Source organism: Chiloscyllium plagiosum, unplaced genomic scaffold (genome assembly GCF_037043375.1).
Source record: "Chiloscyllium plagiosum isolate Xiang-an unplaced genomic scaffold, Cpla_swu_hap1 HiC_scaffold_11, whole genome shotgun sequence".
In the NCBI taxonomy this organism is placed as follows: Eukaryota; Metazoa; Chordata; class Chondrichthyes; order Orectolobiformes; family Hemiscylliidae; genus Chiloscyllium; species Chiloscyllium plagiosum.
Window position 1 is genome coordinate 52,933,461 of NW_028270149.1, and position 11,262 is coordinate 52,944,722.

The window sequence follows — 11,262 nt, forward strand, 5'->3', positions numbered from 1 at the left end:
CTCCACCACTTCCTCTGGCAGCTCATTCCATACATGTACCACCCTCTGCATGAAAAAGTTGCCCCTTAGGTCTCTTTTATACCTTTCCCCTCTCACCCTAAACCTATGCCCTCTAGTTCTGGACTCCCCGACCCCAGGGAAAAGACTTTGTCTATTTATCCTTAATTTATACTTAATTGATTCTTTTATATCTTTCCCCCTCACCCTAAACCTATGCCCTCTAGCTCTGGACTCCACAACCCCAGGGAAAAAACTTTGCCTATTTACCATATCCTTGCCCCTCATAATTTTGTAAACCGCTATAAGGTCACCCCTCAGTCTCCGACGTTCCAGGGATAACAGCCCCAGCCTGTTCAGCCTCTCCCTATACCTCAAATCCTCCAACCCTGGCAACATCCTTGTAAATCTTTTCTGAACCCTTTCAATTTTCACAACATCTTTTCGATAGGAAGGAGACCACAATTGCACGCAATATTCCAACAGTGGCCTAACTAATGTCCTGTACAGCCGCAACATGACCTCCCAACTCCTGTACTCAATACTCTGACCAATAAAGGAAAGCATACCAAACGCATTCTTCACTATCCTATCTACCTGCGACTCCACTTTCAAGGAGCTATGACAATCATCCTGACTGCCAACACTCCAACTGTAAATCATCCCAGCTGTCAATCACCTTGACAGTCTACCATTCCAATTGTCAACTATTCCAACTGTCAATAATCCTAACTGTTACTCATACAGACTATCAATCAAACCAATCGTCAATCATACCAACTCTCAATCACCACAGCTATCAATCATCCTGATTGTCAACCACTTTTGCCAATCACTTTGACTGTCAATAATCTTGACTGACGATCATCTCAATTGTGAATCATGCCAACTGTCGATCATCCTGCTAGTCAATCAATCCAATGGCTAGTGTCATGACTGTCAATCATCCTTATTGATAATCAAACTAACCCTCAATCACCATGACTGTTAATGTACTGACGGTCAATCACTCTAGTTTTCAATTCTTCTGATTGCCAATCATCAGAGTGTCAATCACTATGTCAATCAACTGAACTGTCAATTACTCTACCAAAAATCTCATGATGATACCAAAACTAGGGGTGTAGTGGATAGCAAAGAAGGTTACCTCAGATTACAACGGGATCTTGATCAGATGGGTGAATTGGCTGAGGAGTGGAAAATGGAGTTTAATTTAGATGAATGTAAGGTGTTCCATTTTGGAAAAGCAAATCAGAGCAGGACTTATACACTTAATGGTAAGGTCCTGGGAGTGTTGCTCAACAAAGAGATCTTGGAGTGCAGGTTCATAGTTCCTTGAAAGTAGAGTTGCAGGTAGATAGGATAGTGAAGAAGGTGTTTGGTATACATTCCTTTATTGGTCAGAACATTGACCAATAACATTGCGGCTATACAGGACATTAGTTAGGCCACTTTTGGAATATTGCATGCAATTCTGGTCTCCTTCCTATGTTGTGAAACTTGAAAGGCTTCAGAAAAGATTTACAAGGATGTTGCCAGGGTTGGAGGATTTGAGCTATAGAGAGAGGCTGAACAGGCTGGGGCTATTTTTCCTGGAGCATCAGAGGCTGAGGGGTGACCTTTAAGAGGTTTATAAAACCATGACGAGCATGGATAGGATAAATAGGCAAGATATTTTCCCTGGGGTCGGGGAGTCCAGAACTAGAGGGTATAGGTTTAGGGTGAGAGGGGGAAGATATAAAAGGGACCTCAGGGGCAACGTTTTCACACCAAGGGTGGTGCATGTATGAAATGATCTTTCAGAGGAATAGTGGAGGCTGGTACAATTGCAGCATTAAAGGCATCTGGATGGGCATATGTATAGGAAGGGTTTAGAGTGATATGGGCCAAATGCTGGCAAATGGGATTAGATTTGGTTAGGTTATCTGGTTGGCATGGATAAGTTGGACTTAAGGGTCAGTTTCTGTGCTGTACATCTCTATGACTCTATGACTATCATGGACAGTGGCAGGCCTCTTCCTTGGGCACATTAACGCTATACTAATAAACTCATCTTCAAACACCCCAGCAAATCAGGACATCACTTCAGGTGCCCTGAGCCTGAACAGAACTCTGATAGGGTTTTGGGAAGGAAAGAAATATGGGGCCAATAGCTGTAGCTATGTTCCTATATCTTTTTTTAAAATTCAAAATGACCACAGAGCAATAATGTCTCACATTTGCCAAAATCCCCATGCAAAATTATCCTCAGCACAGCTGCCTCTTAGCATAACTTTACTAAGACCAATTTTCTCACTAATTTATACGTTTACACAAGTATTTTAATTCTTTCAATTCACAAGGACGTTTTTGAATGTTTAAATTACTCCAAATGTAGCTTGAGCATTTCACAAAATGCAACTTTTTGATCTTTGATCGAGATTGGCAAGTGCAACACGGTAAAATATGTTGACTTCAGATAGAACAAAAATAGATTAATTAGCTGTTCTCTTCTCAACTGTTTACTGAAGGAAACATCCAATCAGAACTTTGGCTTCGAACTGAAGCACCGTTTATTGCATGAAGCACTGTAATTTCCTGTCTAGCCACCAAACAAAGTCATCCAAACCAGGAATAATTTCACCCTTGAAAACAGACCTAGACAGTGCATTTTAAAGGATATGATGACATCCTAGAGCAAAGTATTTGCAGAGGCTTCTTAGTATATAATGGATAAGATTTCAGTCCTGCATTAGAGATATATAAAAAAAAAGTTAAAATATACAGCCTTAAATTTGACCTTGTTCTTATAACATACTTATGACAATACACTAACATCTTATAGTCCCCATCTGGTGGGATTGTAGGTGGTGGGTCTGTAAATTTCTCTGGTGGCCATTCACTCACTCTTTCACAAACTCTTGAATTGTGTGCAATGTTACAGAGGGCAAAACTCGACACCTCCAACAACTGAGGTCCATAAATAGTGGTGGAGGAGGTCTGCCTGACCAATCTGCCTCAGACATTAATGGGGTATCTTTCTTAATTACCATCTTTTCACATTGGTATCTCTTCATTAAGATCTCAAGTCTTCAGGTGGCGAAGCAAAATACTCTAAAAATTCTTCCTGGAAAATCCTCCTCAGTAACTCTCAGTTCCTCTGACAGAACCTTCCAAACTTATAACCTCTACCAGCTAGAAAGATAACAGCCTCAGTTACATGGGAACACCACCCTCTGCAAATTCCCTAACAAATCACATACCATCCTGACTTGCAACTTTATCTCTTTTCCTCCATTATTGCTGGGAACTCCCTTCCTAACAGCACACACCCAAAGGACTGCAAGAGTTCAAGAAGGCAGCTCACCACCATCTACTCTCTGGAAATTTGGGATAAACAATAAATAAACTGGGTGCGCCAGTGGCATCCACATTCAATGAATGTGACTGTACTTCTAATGAAAATATTTTAAAAATCAACAAAATGAGAGAAACAACAAATGTTTTATTCATGGGTTATTATGTCCATTATGTGTATTAGGTGCTAGACTAGTTTAGTTCATATTGGCTTGTTGGTCTAGAGGTATGATTCTCACTGAGGGTGCGAGAGGTCCCGGGTTCAAATCGCGAACAAGCCCTGTTTTCGGCTCAGACTTGGAGGGCCGAAGGGCCTGTTCCTGGGCTGTAAATTGTCTTTGCTCTTTGTTTGTTCTCCCTTGAATCTGTGAACTGAATCCCCATTACAGGATGAGGAAATAATCTGTGATGTCAAGTTAGTGCAGTACTCATACAATGCTTTGTCTTGGTACCATCCCCCATGGAATATCACTAAGCTAATCAACTAGTCATTCCTTGACTGCTATTTTTGAGACTTTGCTGTGTTCAGATGTTTTCTCACTTTTTATAGAGTCATAGAGATGTACAGCATGGAAACAGACCCTTCGGTCCAACCTGACCAGATGTCCCAGCCCAATCTAGTCCGACCTGCCAGCACCCGGCCCATATCCTCCAAACCCTTCCTATTCATATACCCATCCAAATGCTTCTTAAATGTTGCAATTGTACCAGCCTCCACCACATCCTCTGGCAGCTCATTCCATACACGTACCACCCTCTGTGTGAAAAAGCTGCCCCTTAGGTCTCTTTTATATCTTTCCCCTCTCACCCTAAACCTATGCCCTCATTCTGGACTCCCCAAACACCCAGGGAAAAGACTTTGTCTATTTATCCTATTCATGCCCCTCATAGTTTTGTAAACCGCTATAAGGTCACCCCTCAGCCTCCGATGCTCCAGGGAAAACAGCCCCAGCCTGTTCAGCCTCTCCCTATAGCTCAAATCCTCCAACCCTGGCAACACCCTTGTAAATCTTTTCTGAACCCTTTCAAGTTTCACAACATCTTTCTGATAGGAAGAAGGCCAGAATTGCACACAATATTCCAACAGTGGCATAACCAATGTCCTGTACAGCCGCAACATGAACTCCCGATTCCTGTACTTAATACTCTGACCAATAAAAGAAAACATACCAAATGCCTTCTTCACTATCCTATCTACCTGCAACTCCACTTTCAAGGAGCTATGACCTTGCACTCTAAGGTCTCTTTGTTCAGCAACACTCCCTAGGACCTTACCATTAAGTGTATAAGTCCTGTTAAGATTTGCTTTCCCAAAATGCAGCACCTCCATTCAGATTAATGCATTTATCTGAATTAAACTCCATCTGCCACTTCTCAGCCCATTGGCCCATCTCGTCCAGATCCTGTTGTAATCTGAGGTAACCCTCTTCGCTGTCCACTGCACCTCCAATTTTGGTGTCATCTGCAAACTTACTAACTGTGCCTCTTATGCTCGCATCCAAATCATTTATGTAAATGACAAAAAGTAGAGGGCCCAGCACCGGTCCTTGTGGCACTCCACTGGTCACAGGCATCCAGTCTGAAAAACAACCCTGCAGCACCACCCTCTGTCTTCTACCTTTGAGCCAGTTCTGTATCCAAATGGCTTGTTCTCCTTGTATTCCATAAGATCTAACCTTGCTAATCAATCTCCCATGGGGAACCTTGTCGGACACCTTACTGAAGTCCATATAGATCACATCTACCGCTTTGCCTTCATCAATCCTCTTTATTACTTCTTCAAAAACTCAATCAAGTTTGTGAGACATGATTTCCCATGCACAAAGCCATGTTGATTATCCCTAATCAGTCCTTGCCTTTATAAATACATGTACATCCTGTCCCTCAGGATTCCCTCCAACAACTTGCCCACCACCGGCATCTGGCTCACTGGTCTATAATTCCCTGGCTTGTCCTTACCACCCTTTTTAAACAGTGGCACCACTTTACCCAACCTCTCGTCTTCCGGCATCTCACTTGTGACTATTGATGATACAAATATCTCATCAAGACGCCCAGCAATCACTTCTCTAGCTTCCCACAGAGTTCTAAGGTACACCTGATCAGGTCCTGAGGGTTTATCCATCTTTATGCTTTTCAAGAAATCCAGCACTTCCTCCTCTGTAATATGGACATTTCGCAAGGTGTCACCATCTATTTCCCTACAGTCGATATCTTCCATATCCTTTTCCACAGTAAACACCGATGCATAATACTCATTTAGTATCTCCCCCATTTTCTGCGGCTCCACACAAAGGCCGCCTTGCTGATCATTGAGGGGCCCTGTTCTCTCCCTAGCTACCCTTTTGTCCTTAACGTATTTGTAAAAACTATTTGGATTCTCCTTAATTCTATTTGCTAAAACTATCTCATGTCCCCTTTTTGCCCTCCTGATTTCCCTCTTAAGTATACTCCTACTGCCTTTATACTCTTCTAAGGATTCACTCGATCTAACCTGTCTATACCTTACATATTCTTCCTTCTTTTTCTTAACCAAACCCCCAATTTCTTTAGTCATCCAGCATTTCCTATACCTACCAGCCTTTCCTTTCACCCTAACAGGAATATACTTTCTCTGGATTCTCGTTATCTCATTTCTGAAGGCTTCCCATTTTCCAACCGTCCCTTTACCTGCGAACACCTGCCCCCAAACAGCTTTCGAAAGTTCTTGCCTAATACCGTCAAAATTGACCTTTCTCCAAATTAGAACTTCAAATTTTAGGTCTGGTCTATCCTTTTCCATCACTATTTTAAAATGAATAGAATTAGGGTCACTGGCCCTAAAGTGCTCCCCCACTGACACCTCAGTCACCTGCCCTGCCTTATTTCCCACGAGTAGGTCAAGTTTGGCACCGTCTCTAGTAGGTACATCCACATACTGAATCAGAAAATTGTCTTGTACACACTTAAGAAATTCCTCTCCATCTAAACCCTTAACACTATGGCAGTCCCAGTTGATGTTTGGAATGTTAAAATTCCCTACCATAACTACCCTATTATTTTTACAGATAGCTGAGATCTCCTTCCAAGTTTGTTTCTCAATTTCCCTCTGACTATTGGGGGGTCTATAATACAATCCCAATAAGGTGCTCATCCCTTTCTTATTTCTCAGTTCCACCCAAATAACTTCCCTGGATGTATTTCCAGGAATATCCTTCCTCAGCACAGCTGTAATGTTATCCCTTATCAAAAATGCCACCCCCCACCCCCCCCCACTCCTCTCTTGCCTCCCTTTCTATCCTTCCTGTAGCATTTGTATCCTGGAACATTAAACTGCCAGTCCTACCCATCCCTGAGCCATGTTTGTGTAATTGCTATCATATCTCAATCCAATGTTCCTAACCATGCCCTGAGTTCATCTGCCTTCCTTGTTAGGCCCCTTGCATTGAAATAAATGCAGTTTAATTTATTAGTCCTAACTTGTCCCTGCCTGCCCTGACTGTTTGACTCACTTCTGTTCTCAACTGTACCAGTCTTATCTACCTAACATTGATTACATTTCAAAAAGGAACATTTCAAATGTTGTGTAAAACATTTTTGAGTGTTACTTATATGCGAGTTCTTTCTTTTAAATCGTTTCATGTTTGGTAATATAGGTGAATGGCAAGTAATTATATTGTATGTCCAGTTGAATTTCATTTTAGGCAATATGCCTTTGGTTGGCTACTGTTCTCTTTCAGAATTTTGACTCTTATTGTTTAATTGCAGATGGACTTTCCAGTACCCATTGCAACACTGGAAAATAGCACAAATATTTATTTGCAAGAATAACTTTGGGTGAAATTTCCTATGTTCTGAGTGACGTGAGTTAAGATGAAAGGAGTAGCAGAATCAGGCAACAAATGTTGCAAAGCCCATCTTGATGTTGAGATCATCTTGCTCCAATGTTTATGCTTTTCACAAGCAAACTTGTGAGGTCCTTGCTAGACACCTGTATGACACTCTTTGACAGGAGAAAGTGAGGACTGCAGATGCTGGAGATCATAGCTGAAAATGTGTTGCTGGAAAAGCGCAGCAGGTTAGGCAGCATCCAAGGAGCAGGAGAATCGACGTTTCGGGCATGAGCCCTTCTTCAGGAATCAAAATTCCTGAAGAAGGGCTCATGCCCGAAACGTCGATTCTCCTGCTCCTTGGATGTTGCCTGACCTGCTGCGCTTTTCCAGCAACACATTTTCAGCTCTGATACTCGTTGACAGTCATTATTGCTTGTTAAATGCATTGTCAATTGCTCATTGAACAAGCTAAACATTGGGAATAATTGACAAGGAAACCAGAGAGTGTACCTGGCAGACTCAATCTGCTGCTGCTCTGAACCACTTCCATGTTGGTCACTGGCCAACAAAATTTCAGGGCACAATCTTCAGGAAGCAGCCAAATGCACTTCTCCTTCATGGAAGTTTGCATCCACTAATCCATCATGAGCTTCCTGGCATTGCTACTATGCATTGGTATTGTGCTCTGGAAGGATAGACTTGCATTGTAGGACACCTTAGGCACTTATATTGAAAGGCTGCAGTAGGGACACTTGTGCAGAGGGACAGGCATCTTTTGCCCGAAACGTCGATTGCAAAGCTCCTTGGATGCTGCCTGAACTGCTGTGCTCTTCCAGTACCACTAATCCAGAATCTGGTTTCCAGCATCTGCAGTCATTGTTTTTACCCAGAGGGACAGGCAGCCCTTCACAGATTGGACTAGGCTGCATCACAGGGCTGTTCATTTGCTCTTAATACTCTCTAACTTTGTGGCACCTTCTTGATAACAATGTTCCTGTTTTCCTTTGCATTGCTATGCCAGCTACACAACCACACAGCTTGCCTTTTTGCTAAACCTCAGGTTCAGAGGTCCTTATTTTGCTGCATGGCAGACTGTTATGTCAATCTCACACTTGCTCCGTATGCCAGCAATATATGTGGCAAACACACTGTATGTTCCGCAAGCATATAGCTATGCATCCTCCACTAAAGGGAACAATCCTCAAAGAGGAATATTCAGGCACCCATCAATCAGCGGGAGCTGGCACAGTAAGTCAAGGGCAGTATCCCATACTGGTGAAGGGAATTGGCCACTGTCAGGTGTCTGTTCTGGTCATTAGCAGGGCAAATTGGGGATGGAGTGCGCTGTTCTCGGTCAGGGAACCTTTGCTTCTGCAATCCAGGGAATGTGCCGCAGTCAGTCCATTGGCTCCATAGTGGCAAGTCTGGAGTGGGGAGTGGGAAGGCTAATGCAGTTGGGGAGATCTACAGTCAGGGGTGTGGGCATTTCTTGTTTGGGACTGTCCAGGCATGTTAGTCAAGGGATGAGCCATAGTCAATCCATCGGGTCCACCCACAGAAAATAAGAGAGAAGGAGGAAGTAAGGGTGTGTGGAGGTGTGGCTGCAGCTGGAGCACCGAGTCTCAGAAGTTTAGTCTTGGAGCCTGAGCTGCAGGTTTTTGGGAAGGACACTGTAGAATTGTGAAGAGGCTGCAGCAATTTTGAAGGGGTGATACCGTAATACAAGGCTGGGAAAGTTGCAGTGTGGATGGGGTTTGTCCATAGTTATAAGCAACTTGGCATAAAAGGGGTTAGTGAATGACCACACCAGGCATTGTCACCCTGGGTGGCATGAATAGATAGGTGGAGGCAAAGAAGGGTTTGATGGGGACATTGGAAAATGTGAATCCTATGGACTTCACCAAATGGATTACTAGGAATGAGGTCTGGGATGTTTAGATGCTTAATAACATAGTCAGGCTGAGGCTAAAAGAGGGGCACTTACTGTCACCTTCCAGCGTACTGGAATTCAAAAGTGTGCAATGAGAAGAAAATGGCTGCAAATATATGTGGAGTGGGTGGGGTAAGTGACTCGAACTCTGAGGGAGGGGTCTGCTGTAATGACTGCACAAAGGGCTTTTAAAGGGGACCAATATAGGTCACAGGCCTAAGAAAGGTGCAGCATGCAGGCATGGAGGCTGCCTACTCCCTGGCCATCCTACAGCATTAACCCTCTACATACACAACACCTCCCTGGCGCAATCACTGCTGGAGAAATCTCTCAGATAAAATCATAGCTGTACCTTTGTGCATCGAGAGAGATAGCCTTAGTGATGTTGAACCAGAGAGGCCATAGTGTCAGCAACACCTAATCCCATATGTACGCATTGCTCCCCTTGCTTGCAGATACTGCTGTAGTCTGTCTGTGCAGACCTCTCTCCATTAAGCCTCATGTGTGGCCATGACCTGCTGCCGGCTGGTGTGAAAATGCATTGAACTGCTGCATGGAGAAACTCAAAAGCAGGTACATGAAAGTTAAAGTAATCAACATTGATGTAGTCATGATTTGGAGATGCCGGTGTTGGACTGGGGTGTTCAAAATTAAACATCACTAGGTTATAGTCCAACAGGTTTAATTGGAAGCATACTAGCTTTCAGAGCGCTGCTCCTTCATCAGGTGGTTGTGACAACAAATTAAACCTGTTGGATTATAACCTGGTGTTGTGTGATTTTTAACATTGATGTACACTATTCTATTTACAAAGAAAAACCCTTCAAAGTGACCTCAATACAGTTTCTTCTTTTCTCTCCCTCCCACCACAGCTCAGTTTGGTAAGGTAGGACAAGAGAACTTGTGACGTAGAAACCTGCAAAAAACTCAATGCTAGCAAGATTTAGCCAAAACAATGTAAGCTTCAGCTGTCATGTTTTTAGCAGTATATGATGGTTGCAGCTGTGAATGAATTGTATATCAAAAGTTTAATTACTGATCTTTATGCATGTACCATGCGTTCACCATGCAATGGTGGTCACCTGTAGTGTGACGGCCCTCCCTATGGGTACAGAACTTAGCTATCAGCTTCTGCTCAGCCACTTTTCGCTGCTGCCTGTCCCGAAGTCCGCCTTGGAGGATGGTCACCCGAAGGTCCGAGGTCGAATGTCCTGGACCGCTGAAGTTTTTCCCACCTGGAAGGGAACACTCCTGTCTGTTTATTGTTTTGCGGTGCCCATTCATCCGTTGCTGTAGCCTTTGCTCGGTTTCCCCAATGTACCATGCCACCATTGCACTATATACACACACAGACACTCCTACGCACACACATACACACACACATGCACACACACACAGGCACTCCTATACACACACATACACATGGACACACCTGTGCACAGACACTCACACACACCCTTACAACACACACACTCCCACACTCATACATGCATCCTCTCAGAGATTTAGACCACTCTACACTCACGCACGCACATATACACACTCTCTCACAGACACTCACAACCCCCCACCCCAAACACACACACACTCCCACACTCACACATGCACCCCCTCACAGACATAAGACACTCTACACTCACATATACACACATATACACTCTTCTCACACTCACAACCTCCCAAACCAGACACACACACAGACACAAAGACACAAAGACCCACATGCACACATATACACATACGTTTGTGGAGTGAATTTGTACTTGCAGAGTTATATTGTACTTCATGTAAAACTCTGTTATCGCACTTTTTAGATTAGAATCAATCGAAACATCATGGCACAGACAGAGAACACAGGGGGCTAACACCTTCAACATATTGTCTAGCTAACACCAATTGTTACAGTTAACTTGAGAATGCAACTTTTAAAAAAAAAGGTTTTGTGATTTACACATGAAAGAAATGAAACTATCATGGTATTCGAACAGTTGAAAGACTCAACAGACAATCAAGGTATTTTTCAGTGTATAATTTCAGTTACATCACACTGTAAACTTTTGCTATAAATTCTGTGCCTTACAATTGTGTCCTCCACAATCACCTGATGAAGGAGCGGCGCTCCAAAAGCTAGTGCTTCCAATTAAATCTGTTGGACTATAACCTGGAGAATTGGCTGAGTTCTGTAAC